Raw genomic sequence first — 14883 nt, 5'->3', positions numbered from 1 at the left:
AGTGCCTCACTTTTTATTGGGCACAAAGTCTGGGTTTTTTTCTTTTATCTTTTCATTTATGTTTTTTTGAAAATTCTACTTCCATAATACTTTTTCATGATTCAGGTCATATCAAGTTCAGTTTCAAGTTGTTTAAATTGCATTTTTACCACCAGGAAGTTTCTTCATTTTCTTGACTAAGCGAAGGCAAACCTCAAGAATTTTCTTTTTTAACGTTACTATCAGATGAACTTCAAACTGTCATGTAATCGCTCTAATCTGAGGCTCTTAGGTGTTGTGATTTACAAGAGCTTTTTTATCACTCAAGGTATATGAAGTATATGAACAAGAAGCTTGAGGATCATATTTTACTAATAGAAATTTGTTCACTAATGATGACATATGTTGTATATCACATTGCAGAACACTGACTGAACACTTATGACTGAAATTCTGTCAGCATTTTCTCACGCAGTATGACTTACTTTCGTGGAACAGCACTGGAGTTATTTAAAGCAGAATGTGCAAGCTGCTCTTTGCCATGATGTGAGTAAATGATGACCACAGCTGTCAAAAAAGATTTGGAACAACACGAGGATGAGTGAATGACAGAATTTTCATTTTTTTAATGAAATATTCTATTCAAAAAAATAACAGATTTTGGTTTGTTTATTTACTACATAGCACTACTAATTCTAAAAAAAAAAAAAACCTGGGTTAACCACAGTGTTTTGCATGGAAAGCATATTGACAAATCAAACAATCACATATACCACAATAAGGTTTTAACTGTCAGATTTGCACACAAATGAACTTTTAGCAGATTCTTAAACACTGACAGAGATTTAGCAGACGTAATATGTAACGGCTGCTCATTCCACAGTCTTGGCCCCATTAATGCAAAAGCTCGATCTCCACACATGGTCCATGCTTATATTGCAATATACTGAAAAATAAGCACTAGTTTACCAAATATGAAAATTTATTATTTAATATATTGCATTATCAGTATCCAGTATATTCCCATATGTTTTTGTTTCATTTCAACCTTGTATGACATGATAAAGTCACTATAGGGAAATGCCACTGTTTGTCAGAATAAAAATTAAAGAATTAACATTTTTTTATTTTATTTGTATTATCTTATTATTTTAGTGGTTAGAATAAGTACGTTTTGGGCTAAATTAATTATTTAAACCCCATATCTTCAAGAGTCGTGAATGGTTCTCAACTTGAGAGGACATAAGAGGACTCTCTATTCGTTATTTTCCCGATTTAGCAAGTTAACAATTATTTGTTGTTTTGTTTATAAACCTGCTAATAAATACATGGTGGACTGAGTCATTTCTGCCTGAATTGGACAGGTGCTTCGAAGCGATGGCCTTGAGTGTGGCGTGTGATGCAGTATTCAGTTTAAGCATGTAAGCCTTTAGATTCACCCTCGGCTTGTGATAGCTGAAGTGGATCTTGTGAAATGTCTGATCGCATCGCCAATTACTCTTGAAAAACTTGAATTAGGTTACGAAAGAAAAATATCCAAACGTTTTCAGACTACTGCGGTTTGCACTCATGCTGCCCACTGGTTCGGCTACATCAGAAAGTTTCTCAGTTATGAGGAGAATCTGGCTCTGATCTTCAGTGGCACAGGACAGATACTAGCCATGCCATTAATCATGAATTTACCAGTGTTTTGCATGCCAAAGTCAATTTCTGCATATTAATAGGTAATAGAAGCAGAAAATCGTGCTATATGCACTTTCATGAGATCGGGTTAAAACAATTAATTTGTTGGATATTTTACAAATGGGAATACAATGAATTCATGACAATTTATTACATTCAAGTTACCCATAAAATGTAAAGTGAAAAGTACTTTAAAGGCGTCTGGAATGCAATAAAGTAATTTATAAGCTGTTTGTAAAGCATTTGCAGCGAGAAAAAAAGGCTAATAAATCATTCCCATATTAGAAATAATTGCAGCAAATCCTTTAAATTTTAAGGTATTCAGAACAAAGCAACATAAAAATCAGAAAATACAAGTAGCTATACAATTATAGGACAAAGTTTTACATGCCATTTTAATTTGTGTTTTATTTTTTAAATGTACAGAATTATAAAATAAAACACAAATCATAATCATAATATAAGACATCTATCGATTATGGTGATGAAAAAATTACTCGCCATCTCCTCATTGGTTGTGCCTTTAGTGAGAAATGCACGGATTACATAATGAAAAAAATTATATTTTCGGTTTGACTTATTTCGTTTTAAAGTAGTAATTTAAAGCTTTCTATAGGCTCTATATATGTATATATATATATATATATAATCATGTCTGTGAGGCAATTCACTGAGTTTAGGTTCATCACTGAAGCGCTCCTGTTCAAGACCGAGACTGTGTTTGTTTTGTTGATATTGTGAGCGCACACAAATAAAACTAAACCCTTTATAGTTTAGAATGATGTATTACTCTCACCTTTATGAGCAAAAATGACTGCGTATTTTTAGTTGTTTCCACTGTTAGAAAAAAATGCAAGTGATTGCGCTGGCGCCTCCATGTCCTGCAGAGCCGCTTCAGGTTCCACTCTCAGCACAAATGATTGGATATGCGTCTAACAGCGCACATTTATATAGGTTAAACATTTAAACAAACATTGTGATATGCTTGAACTGTTTTATATATACATTTAATTTTAGGCAAGTCATGATTATACCGCTGGCCGCTTGGTCCTTACTTAAACAAACAAAAAAACAAAACACACACACACACACACAAATACTAGCTACATTTAACGAACTAAAAATGCTCCAAACGTTTTTCTATATTAACTTTATAAAAAAAACGTAATAAAAAAATATAATCACTTTTCCATTACATAAAAAACGGAACTACTTTAATAACTGAAACAGTAGTATGAGCATTATTTTGGAAAAAAAAAAAAAAAAAAAAAAAAAAAGCTGGCTAGGGCCTATATTTGAGGCCCGTGCAATGCTGTTTTGTTCTCTGTTTTCATCTGTGAGCCTATGTATTTTATCATTTTGTTGAGTTTAAAATGTGTGACACATTCGTTCTGCTCTCACTGATCATTTGGTCCCCCATAAATTTTTTTAAAAAAACCCCAGAAGAAATCCTGCAGGCACCTATGGATAAGCCTGTTTATTGTCCAAGCTATAGTTGTATTATTTTAAGCACATTTTTGGACCGTGACCCAACATTTAAGCTTTAGAGATGTACTGGGTTCACAGAATGAACCGGGTAAATGACTGAAGTTGTACTCCAGTGCTGACCGTTGTGTTGCATTGTGGTTATATGGTTTGCTGTCTCAAGCACTTCTCTTTCTGTGATATTTCTATATTTGGTAACAGGGGAAAGTGAGGTAAGATGAGTGGATGGGTGTCAAAGCAAATTTTACCAGGCTTTCATTAAAAACATTAACCAACCTGCTTTTTTAATGCTTAACAGATTATTATTTAAAAGTTAATAGTTGAAAATGACATGAAAATACAAACATGAACTGTTAGTGACCTAATGCAGGAAATATCATCACAATAGGATTGAGAAACTTTATGACAACAAAGTACAGACTGGATTTCTATGAAAAGTCAAGAAACAAACCATTGTACACCTTAAAGATAAACAATTCAGGATTTTCACCTTGAACTTCTGGGTTTTAGAATTGAAGAGACCACAGTCTCAGCGCTGGGGAAGCACAAGGAAGGAGGAACACCTCATATTACCCAACAACCTTCATGTTGAAATGTTGGATGTTGACATATCTTACCAAGAAAACCACGGTCTTGGTTTCATGTAGGACCAGGAATAGATCCAGTTAAGTTTTAAAAATAATCTAGATATGTGATCAGATTAGTGGTCACTTATAAATTTAAATGATTATCTTCATTTAACTGAAGCAACAAACTTTCTTCCAAATCTTTCAAATATATGGCTTATGGATATCTTTTAGATATACAGTCTAGCAGTGATGTGTCAAATTGTGCAGATGGTAAATAAATAAATTTCATGCAGTACTGTCACAGATTGCTGCTAAAATTTTCAAAGCTACATTTATAATCGCATTTAGATTAGATTCTCTTTTTTTTCATTTTTATTCATTTAATTTTCTTTTTTCAATTGAAGTTTTATTCAAATCAATCAAGTCAAGTTTATTTGTATAGTGCTTTTAACAATACATATTGTTTCAAAGAAGCTTTACAGAAAATGCTTGTTTGCATGTCACAAGCAGGAAGTATTCAGTTATCTGTCAGAGATGAGTGTCACTCTCATGCATTAAAGTGACACATTATGGGTAATAAAAGGTTCATATTTTGGTTTTAGTAGTGTCCAACAACAGGTTGACATGCATGCAGGGTAAAAAAACAATACTTGCTCAACGACTTCCAAATGATTTGCTCAACAATTAATTTTTCCAAACTCCTCCTTTGCATGAAGCTAATAATCATGAGCCTGTAATGCCTGATAAAACAGTGTTTGTGAGCGCAGTGCTGCTTTGTGTACAGCGTTACCAGGGAAACCGCTAATTTGCTTCAAAAGTGGCACCTAGTGGCAAAGAATGAATTAGCATTTTCATTCAGAACAATGCGATAGGTATAAGACCGACAAGCGGGCGGGCAATATACTAATGATTCTTGTTGACATCAACATGAAACGTCTTGGGATTTGTTTTAAAAAACGACTCTTTCAGAGTCGATTCTTTCTTTTGAGAGACATAACTTTATACACGGTGCACTTTCAAATTGAAAACTTTGCAGGATATTTTCATCCACTTAGAGCTGTGTTACATGTTACAACATTACGACAGTTTTGTCTGTTCATCCAAAGAATACATTTTTTATCTCATTTAGTTACTGGTTTTAAATATTCGAAATATTTTAACAATGTTCTTAAATAATAATTCAATAATAATATATATTTAATAATAATAATAATAATAATACCCTTCAGCTTAAAATTGAAAACATACTCTTTAGCTGCAGCCTGTTATTATTTGTTCTTTTAGCAGTTATGTCGAGACACATCTGGAATCCCTGTTTGGAAAGCCTTTATAGCAGAGAAAAACAATCCAGACATCATTTCTTTGACTTTCTGAAAGAGGAAAAAAAAAATCGAGACTGATTACACTGGTCAGTAGACTAAAGTGTTAGATTGAGTCTCCAGGACTGAACACTTCAGGTGACAGTAACTCATAAACAGTAAAATAAAACTGTGAAAATTTTATTTCTTTATAACAATAAACCATTAATAACTAACTGATTAGTTGACTGGAAATGTTTACTGCAGGTCACTTAATTATTACTGTCACGTTTGTCAGCTGGAGTGCTCATTGACCACATTATAATAAACTACTGCATATGGATCAGAACGTCTGACTCCACGTTACAATTACAGACAGCTGAGTAATGCAAAATGTGCAGCATGTTTTCTCACCTTTCTTTAGCCATAAACCGTCTATTGTGCAAAACATCTATAAAGGATGTTAGAAGAAAGCTTCTCATGTAGGCTAGTGGTGTCACGGTCAAAGTGTGATTTTACTCAGCTTACCGTTTCATGTGAGTAAATACAGTTGACTCATTAAAGGGCAAAAGAAACATTTACAGCCTTTTGTAAATTAGCAGCTTAAATCTGTACTGTGCCACATGCTTTATCTATAAAGGCCTTAGTAAAAAAAAAAAAAAAAAAAATGGAATAATTTATTTCAAATTCATATATTTCATATACTTCAAAAACATTAACATATATATTGACACATCACTGATATAAAATTATAATTCAACTTGATTTGGAGTATTTCTTTATTGCACAATGCACATTTCTAAATTGTATGTCTTTAAATGCAAAATATTTAAAGTGTACCTGAAGTATACTTGCAATAGTTCCACTTTAGCACAATCAAATTTACTTCAGTATATCTTCCACATAAAGTGCATTAAATACAGAATTATTTGTTCCAATTTAGCAGACTTTATGTTTACCAGTTCAGTGTACTAAAAGTACAATGGCAGGGGATTTTAATTAAGCACATAAATATGTAAATGTATTTGTAGAATACTTAAAATAGGAGTTTGGATTTTACTGCTTTGAGAGCAAAAGTGCACCAAGTTCAATAAGGAAATGACCAAGGAAGTCTGATAAAATATCTCATCCGCGTTTTATATTGCTATGTTTAATGATGTTAGAGCTGTGAAAGTTGGCCAACAACATACAAAAACAATGCATTTTATATAAGCCCCATTTGTGAAACGATGTGTTTCTTAAGAAATGTAACCTAACCACAGTTGCATGATTTCTTACTCAGTGCAGTGGAAACAACCGTTACTGTTTTGTGCTGTTATAAACATGATACAGTATAATGCATCAATCTGATATGTGGGCAACAAATCTGGCTGTGTAACTACATTGAAACTATTACTATTACATTTGAAAAACAATTACAAAGAAAAAGCAAGTACACTGTTAAAAAGGCCCGCAGCGAATGAACTTTTATTTTGAAATGTTCTGGTGATCAGCTAGTGTTTGAATGTGCTGTCAGTGTCAACATAGCAACCTAAAGACACTACGCTCCGCCCATTTCCAGCAGGTGGCGGTGATTAGTGTTTGGTAGAAATAGCCTGCACAGAGTAGGTGAAAGCAAAATGGACTCGATGCTTTCTCAAGTGCTGGTGTTGTGTGTTTATGTTAAATGAACCAAACCACAAACAGATGAGAACACCAATGTAATTGTCTGCACTTATGTGCTCAACATTTATGGAATTGTTGTGGAGAAAATAAAAGCATCAAGAACTTGAAACTGCATCTTTATGTCTCTGACCAGACATAGTCCCCCCACTGGCAACCCCAACTGGTTTAGCTTTACCAGTTTTCTTTAACACATTGAATTAAAAGTGAAATTTGGGAAAGAAACTGATATGGTATTTTTTGATAAAACGTAGGGTAATTTAAAGTAAAGTGGGCTATTTAAGCTTGTTTTTACTGTGTTTAATGCATTTACACATTTAGAGCATAACAACAGCCTTAATTAATGGGACACTATTTCTTTAAATTATACTATAATTTTGGCTCATGCAATATGACCCTGGTGATTGTGGTCACACCACAAAAGAGGACTTCCTCATCATGAAAAGTAAGGCCTTTGACATTCAGATTTTCATTAGATTCAAGATTCAAGAATCTCATTACTAACTTGAATTACTAACAGATTTTCATTACAGCACTTGTATTATTTGTTGCTGCAGTTAGAGTTGCAAAAGTTGCAAGTTTTTCTTGTAAGGTGTTTAAATGTTTCTGGCCTACTTTGGTTGAATGTGATAAAGTGAGACACCTTGAACCTAATTCACCTTGAACCTTATCCTAATTCTACTCGCATTCATGAAATTAATTAACATTGTGATTATTTTATCATTAACATGTATGATTGTCTTTTTAGAAAGCAGAAATAAGTGTGCAGTCAGGTAATTAAAGTCAGAGATAGAAGAAAGGAAAGAGAAAGCAGAAATGAAGGGGAGGCGTAAGGTTAAATCTGGAGTAAAAAATAATGAGAAGCATGCAGAGTATACAGCTTTTAACATGTTTAAAGAAAACAGACAGAAAAAAAGGTGTTACAATATTACATTTTATATGTTTCTCTTATTGAGTTTTTTTGTATCTCAATATTTTTATGTTTATTGGTATATACCTTCCAAAAAACATTATGAACTCAATTCAAATGAAATAACTGTAGTAACCTTAAAGTTAACAAAAAAAGTCAAGTCAAGTCACCTTTATTTATATAGCGCTTTAAACCAAACAGATTGTGTCAAAGCAACTGAACAACATTAATTAGGAAAACAGTGTGTCAATAATGCAAAATTACATTTAAAGGCAGTTCAACTGTACAAAAAGTAAACAAATTATTTATAAACTAAATTACAAGTTTAACAAAAAAGTGCCCCAATTTACCAGAATTCATCATACTCCTAATCTTTGTTTTATTTACAAAAGATATTTTTACTGTGTACCCCTCAAAATACATGACAAGATCTTTGACCATCTATACACTAATTCGTTGGTGGCTGTCCAAGTTTCCTATACAAGAGGGGGTTGCTGTATATCACAGGCGTCCAATCCTGCTCCTGAAAGGCCAACGTCCTGCAACTTCAACCAGCTCCAACAAACCTGCCTGGAAATTTCTAGTGAGTCTGAAGACCTTAATTAGCTGGTTCAGGGGCGCTTTATTAGGGTTGGAGCTAAACAGCAGGACAGGACATTTTTGGGGGGCTATAGTGATTACTCAGCCCCCCTCAAATTTTGCGATTAGCTCCATAAACTGTACACAAATTCGTGATCGCCTCAGTCCCCTTTAAATTTCATAATGAAAACACTTTTGAGGAAGACAGAGTGTAAACATGATTCCAACTTGATTTGCATGATTTTTATCATGTCTCAAAGAAGATTTCAAAGATGTAAGGAAGTTGTGTTGAAAAGCAGAAGTGTATTGTTTCGAATCTTTTCATTGTGTCACTTTTTGAACTTCTCACTCATGAACCTGATGAATTTGGTGTGTGTTTCTCACCAATCCACTTTACCATCCACAGATATGGTCCTTAACAGACTCTATACTAACACATCTACCATACCTACAGTGAGATGCAATGTACAATGACTAAACATAATGCTTTATCTTCTTAAAGGAATATTGTTTTAAACTCTTGGACAACACTACACAACACAAGTTATGTAAAGGAACTTACAATTAAAGTGAATGGAAGTGTTTAAAAGCAGTTTAATATAAATTTAAAATATAATTTTTGTAAAAAAAAAAAAAAAAAAAAAAAAAAAACCTGTTTCTTACACTTAAGTTGTTCTCATCATATTTACGGTTGTTGTGTTGTCATGGCCTGAAGTTGTAAAATTGGATATAACCAGACAGAAAAAGTACATAAGCATTTTTTTTCAATCCAATCTCAAGAGGAAACCTAACTTTTTTACTGATATGTGATTTTATAAGAATAAAAGTTATTTTTTCAACATTTATGAACTGAAATCATTCACTTGCATTGTAGGTGCCTTATTTGGCGTGCATTTGATACGCAATGGGTAGGATTAGGGTTATGTGGTAGATGTGTATCATATGTACATGAAAACTGCATATTATATGCACGGCAACAAATTTTGTATCAAATGCACTCGAAAACTGCATATTATATGCACGCCAAATGCGTGCCTATCATATGCACACCAAAGTACATTTTTGCATATCAATACCACAATTTTCTGTTTTTATTTGGCGTACTATTTTATACGCATTTTCATGAGACTGGGCTCCACATAAACCGGTTATGTTAAACAGCTAGTATCTGTATAAATTATTAGTTTTATGGTTTTTAGGAAATGTTTTGCATGAAAATTGCTTTTGTACTAACTTTTGTAATAGCATTCCTACACAAGAACATGTCCAAATCATTTTTGGAGCCACTTTAAATAAATTTTGTTATGTGATTTCAATGCAATCATACATCTGTTTTTTAGGCCAAATTAGCTGCCTCTCTTGAGCAACTGTGTGATGAGTTGCCTGCCCAAATCACTAAACTCTGCCACACTGAGGTGGAAAAGATGCTTCCTTTTGCCATCACCTTCATTACCAGCATGATGGTACAGTATATATCGTTAGATTAAAACATGCATTTGATTTATAGGACATTGTATTACTTCGATTTGTATTTGGTTGAGAACCACTGCTGTTTATTTTACTGCTAATCCTTTCAACCTGTCACTTCAGGAACCCGGTGACATCTGTACATTTCTTGGATTGTGTGGAGGACGTGACATTGACAGGATTAGAGATCTGTTGCTTAATCACGTCAAAAACTCTACCAGTGCCAACTATGAAGGTAACATTTGAGGAAATGATTTTGAAGTTATTGTTTGCATGTTCTGCACAGCTGACTAGGTTTCTCTGCTCTCTAATACAGATGGAGACATCCATGCAGTGCTCTGTTTGCACATACATTGTGAGCACCCTGAGAGTATCTGTTTCCCAGAGAGAGGACTCAGGTGAAAAATCACAATACATACAGGCTGAGTTCAGAAAAACAAGCAACCTAAATTAACATAGAATGCACACTCATAACCCTTAACACACTTAAGTACACTTTTAAAAAAGTGCACTTTTTGGTAATACCAGATTAAATGTTTTACTTTAAAGTACATTTTAAATAGCTATTTTAACAGTCTTTTGTCATATTTTGAAGTACACTTATTTGAATGTTTTATTTTTATATTACATTTAAAGTAAAAATATATATATAAAAATATATAAAATTGCAACTTAATCATAATGAATGTGAAATTACAAGTAAATTTAAATACTTTACATGACATACAAGTTTGTAGCAAAGTAAAGTATATTTTAGTTTACCGTGCTTGTCAGTACTTTCAGCAGTACATTTGAACCATATTTCAATACAATAGAAGTAATTATGCAATTACATATAAACAGGGCTGGGAAGGTTACTTTTAAAAATGTATTTCACTACACTGCACTTAAGTATATTATTTTAAAGGATATTATTTCCATAATAATTACTATTTTTAAAAGTATGTTAAAGTGTACTTTTTCACCAAGGATTTCATTTAATTATTAACTTAAAAGCATATATAAATGATTCAAAGTATGCTACATCTTTCGTTGTCACACAAATCATCTTCTAAATAAATTTAACTATTTTGCATTAATTCAATTTTGTTTAAAAATATTTTCATTTTGTTAGTTTGATCAAATGATGAGTCAAAACAGATGCTGTAATTAGGTTCATCTGAATATTTCATATTTGCATACTGTATTGCGGGAAGAGTATGTTAGTATGCTATTCAAAACATACAAAGAGTTGGAGTCCTAAACATCTCATATTTAATTGGAAAAAACCTTGACTCCCAGTATTTTGTCATTTTTGTACTTTACAGAGCATCATAACTGTCCTGCTGGAGAGTTTGTGCAAAGAGTTTCCTCCTCTGTTTCAGCCCACAGTGCAATAAGATGGCTGAAAAATACATCCAGCTATACATATATATGTATGTATATATATATATATATTTTCCTACAACAGAATTTTCCTACAACAGAATAACTCAAATGGAGATAGTCCAGTAACAGAATGCAGAGTAGCACGGTAAGCACGGTAAGCATGGACGCGTATTGAAGCGATGAGAAGAGGAAATGTTGAATAAAGTTTTGTTTTCATCATGTTAAAAAAGTAACTTCATAACATTACAGTTGAATCACTGATGGCAGATGGAGTATTCTGACAATGCTTTTTATACTTTCCTGGACCTTGACAGTGTTACTTATTTGGCAGTCTATGGGACAGACACAGGCCTCCCAGTTTTTATCCAAAATATCTTAAATTGTTTTCTGAAGACGAACAAAGCTTTTAAGGGTTTGGAACGACATGGGGGGTAAGTGATTAATGACAAAATTTTCATTTTGGGTTTGGAGTATCCCTTTAAAGTTCTCTGGCACCGTGCCGGTGTTACGGTTTAACTGCTTACCGTGTTATCTGGTGACCAACTTCCTGGTTCAGGTCTCCGCTCCAGATGTGATGGAACGACCGCAGCAGATTCGCTGATTCTGAAAGCACAAACTGACGTGATATTAAGCTGTCTACGACTTGCTCATTGCAGTGATTTTGATATTCTTGTAAAGATTACAAGTTCTTGGCATGATCGCCCGTAGCGGCTGAAGTAAGTAGGATAAACAAAAACAAAAAATAAAAATAAAGTAAGTGTGTGTTGGCGCGGGTTTCGAACACGCACTAAAAGACACGCGCGCAGCGAGACGACAGTAATGAACCACCGAGCTACCAATCTACACTGATTCTGCAAGCCTTTTTATTCACCGTGGGAGTTTTCATCATTTATTCAGTGATTTTAATAATGCTAATCTCACCCGTGAACTGCCTAAATATAGACAGAACATCACATGCCCCACAAAATAAAACAATACAATCCACCACTGCTACACTGTTTTAAAGGATGCATACCACTCTGTCCCCCGAGCAGCACTGGGACTCTCTGATCACTGTTTAGTTCCTTCTACCAGCCCACAGGCAGAAACTCAAATCTGCTAAGCCTGTAGTAAAAACTGTAAAGAGACGGACTGCTGAAGCAGAGCAAGATTAACAGGCCTGCTTTTAACTTGCTGACTGGAGTGTTTTTGAGGCTGCAGCTATTGATCTGGATGAGCTTACTGACACCGTGACATCCTACATCAGTTTCTGTGAGGACATGTGTGTTCCCACCAGGACTTATTTAACTTTTAACAACGACAAACCTTGGTTCAGTGCAAAGCTCAAACAGCTTCGCCAGGCCAAAGAGGATGCCTACAGGAGTGGGGACAAAGACTTGTACAAACAGGCCAAATACACACTGAATGGGGAGATAAGAGTGGCAAAGTTAAACTACTCTGAAAAGCTAAAAAAACAGCTTTCAAGTAATGACTCTACATCATTGTGGAATGGCCTGAAAGCCATCACCAGTTACAAGACCCCATCTCCCAGCACTGAGGCCAATCAACACCTGGCTGAAGACCTGAACGAGTTTTACTGCAGGTTTGAAAAGCAAATGACACCCCACACCCGCTCTGACCATCTCACAACACAGCCATCCACACCCTCCCCCTCCCTCCCCCTTACTGTTTCTCAGCCTGTACTCAAGATCTTCAAAGAAGATGTGTGCAAAGTGTTCAGGAAGCAGAAGATAAGGAAAGCCAAAGGCCCAGACGGTCTCTCTCCAGCCTGCCTCAAAGCCTGTTTTGTCCAGCTATCATCCATCTTCACATTGATCTTCAACAGATCCGTGGAGCTGTATGAAGTCCCCTCCTGCTTCAACGCTCCATCATTCCTGTACCTAAAAAAACAAAAATCACAGGACTTAATGACTACAGACCCATTGCTTTAACGTCTGTGGTCATGAAGTCATTCGAGAGACTGGTGCTGGCCTACTTAAAGGACATTACTGGACCCCTTGCTGGACCCCCTGCAGTTCGCTTACAGAGCAAACAGGTCTGTGGATGATGCAGTAAATATGGGATTGCACTACATCCTCCAACATCTGGACAAACCAGGGACTTATGCAAGGATCTTTTTTTTGTGGACTTCAGCTCCGCTTTCAACACCATCATCCTGGACAGCCCTTCAGAATAAACTCACACAGCTCTCTGTACCCCCTCCATCTGTCAGTGGATCACCATCTTCCTGACAGACAGGCAGCAGCTAGTGAGGCTGGGAAAACTCACATCCAACACCCGCACCATCAGCACTGGAGCTCCTCAGGGCTGCATTCTCTCTCCACTGCTTCTCCCTCTACACCAACGACTGCACATCTAAAGACCCCTCTGTCCAGCTCCTGAAGTTTGCAGATGACACTACAGTCATTGGCCTCATTCAGGACGGCGACAAGTCTGGGACACAACCTGTTTGCACTTCTCCCCTCAGGCAGACACTACAGATCTCTGCACACTAGAACATCTAGGCATAAAAAGTTTTTTTCCCCCATGCCATCTCATCATTCCCCCAGCTTAAACAGCTAACATATGAATCATTACCCGTGTTCTGTAATTCATTTCCTTAAATCATTCTACATCTTAAATGATTGCCTTTCTCAAGTATTATGTAAAGACATATGCATATCTCTTTATTTATACAGTTCTATATAGAGTAAAAATCACAAAACAAAACAAAAAACAATCCAATATTCAAAAACAATACACATTATTTATTGCCAAGTCTTACTAATTTTATTTTTATTCTGTTCTCATGTCAGATGTGTATGCATGTGTGTATGTATGTATGTACCAGGAGAACCTTAAAAAAAAACACAACAAATTCCTTTGTGTTTGTGCACACCTGGCGAATAAAGCTAATTCTGATTCTGATTCTGATCGTTTGTTAAAGGAAAACGCCACCGTTTTTCCATATTCCACTATGTTCTTCCCTCAACTTGGACGAGTTGATACGTACCTCTCCCGTCTCAGTGCGTGCACTCAATCACTGTAGCACGTGGCGCCACTATGCTAGTGTTTAGCTTAGCACCATTCATTCCTTAGGATCCAAACAGGGATGAATTTAGAAGCTACCTAACCCATCCATGTTTTCCCTATTTAAAGACGGTTACATGAGTAGTTACACGAGTAAGTATGGTGACACAAAATAAACAGTGGCGATTTCCTAAGCAGATAAAAATGATGACTATAAGGTATGGCCGGAAGAGCACTTCGCACCACTTCGAACTCAGCACAGTAATATCATCACTCCTGAGAGTGGGAGTTTTCAGGAGTGATGATATTACTGTGCCGAAGTCGAAGTGTTGGCAAAGTGCTCTTCTCCCATTCCCATATAGTCGTCATTTTTATTTCATTTTTTCCATTAATAAAAACCTTTTTAGACAAATTGTGTAATCATTGTGTAAAATTAGCTACGAGACAACCACCCCCAACTGACCCAACCCCCCCACAAAAAAATAAAATAAAATTTTGAACACCCCATCCCCCCTGAATTTTTTTTACAAGTCGACCACTGAGGCTAACAATGAATTGATGATACAGAAAGTTAATTTTTTTTGTTGTTTATTTCACTTTGCTAAAAGCATACACAAATATGACTGTCACACCATGGACTACAGAATATTTTTGTTGCAATCTAACAACAAAACCAACAAATCATCAACATACAGTACATGTCGAGAAACTAAATAAGTCGCATTGCATGAGCATTGCTTTGTGCTTTAAACCAATGCACTTATTTCAAAGACTAAGTACACACCTGCACTCTTAACTTTTGCATAGTTAACAGGTCAGTCCTCTTACAATAATAAAACAAAACACTACCAAGAACATAAAAGGACCCCGCTAA

The 14883-nt window shown here is 35.2% G+C and overlaps 1 protein-coding gene and 1 long non-coding RNA gene across 3 annotated transcripts in view; both read left to right on the top strand.

Moving 5' to 3' along the window:
* The window catches only part of LOC109054485 (cytosolic purine 5'-nucleotidase), a 595585-nt gene that overhangs the window by 434712 nt on the left and 145990 nt on the right, over positions 1-14883 (top strand). The gene's annotated exons all lie outside the window — the stretch shown is intronic.
* Positions 9426-11256, top strand: LOC122138674. The gene is made up of 3 exons (XR_006155727.1): positions 9426-9628; positions 9756-10030; positions 10940-11256. It is a non-coding gene; the product is annotated as an uncharacterized LOC122138674 (long non-coding RNA).

The sequence above is a fragment of the Cyprinus carpio genome, chromosome B10 (genome assembly GCF_018340385.1).
Source record: "Cyprinus carpio isolate SPL01 chromosome B10, ASM1834038v1, whole genome shotgun sequence".
Taxonomy (NCBI): Eukaryota; Metazoa; Chordata; class Actinopteri; order Cypriniformes; family Cyprinidae; genus Cyprinus; species Cyprinus carpio.
Note: the sequence above shows the minus strand (reverse complement) of the source record. Positions and strands in the feature narration are given on the sequence as shown.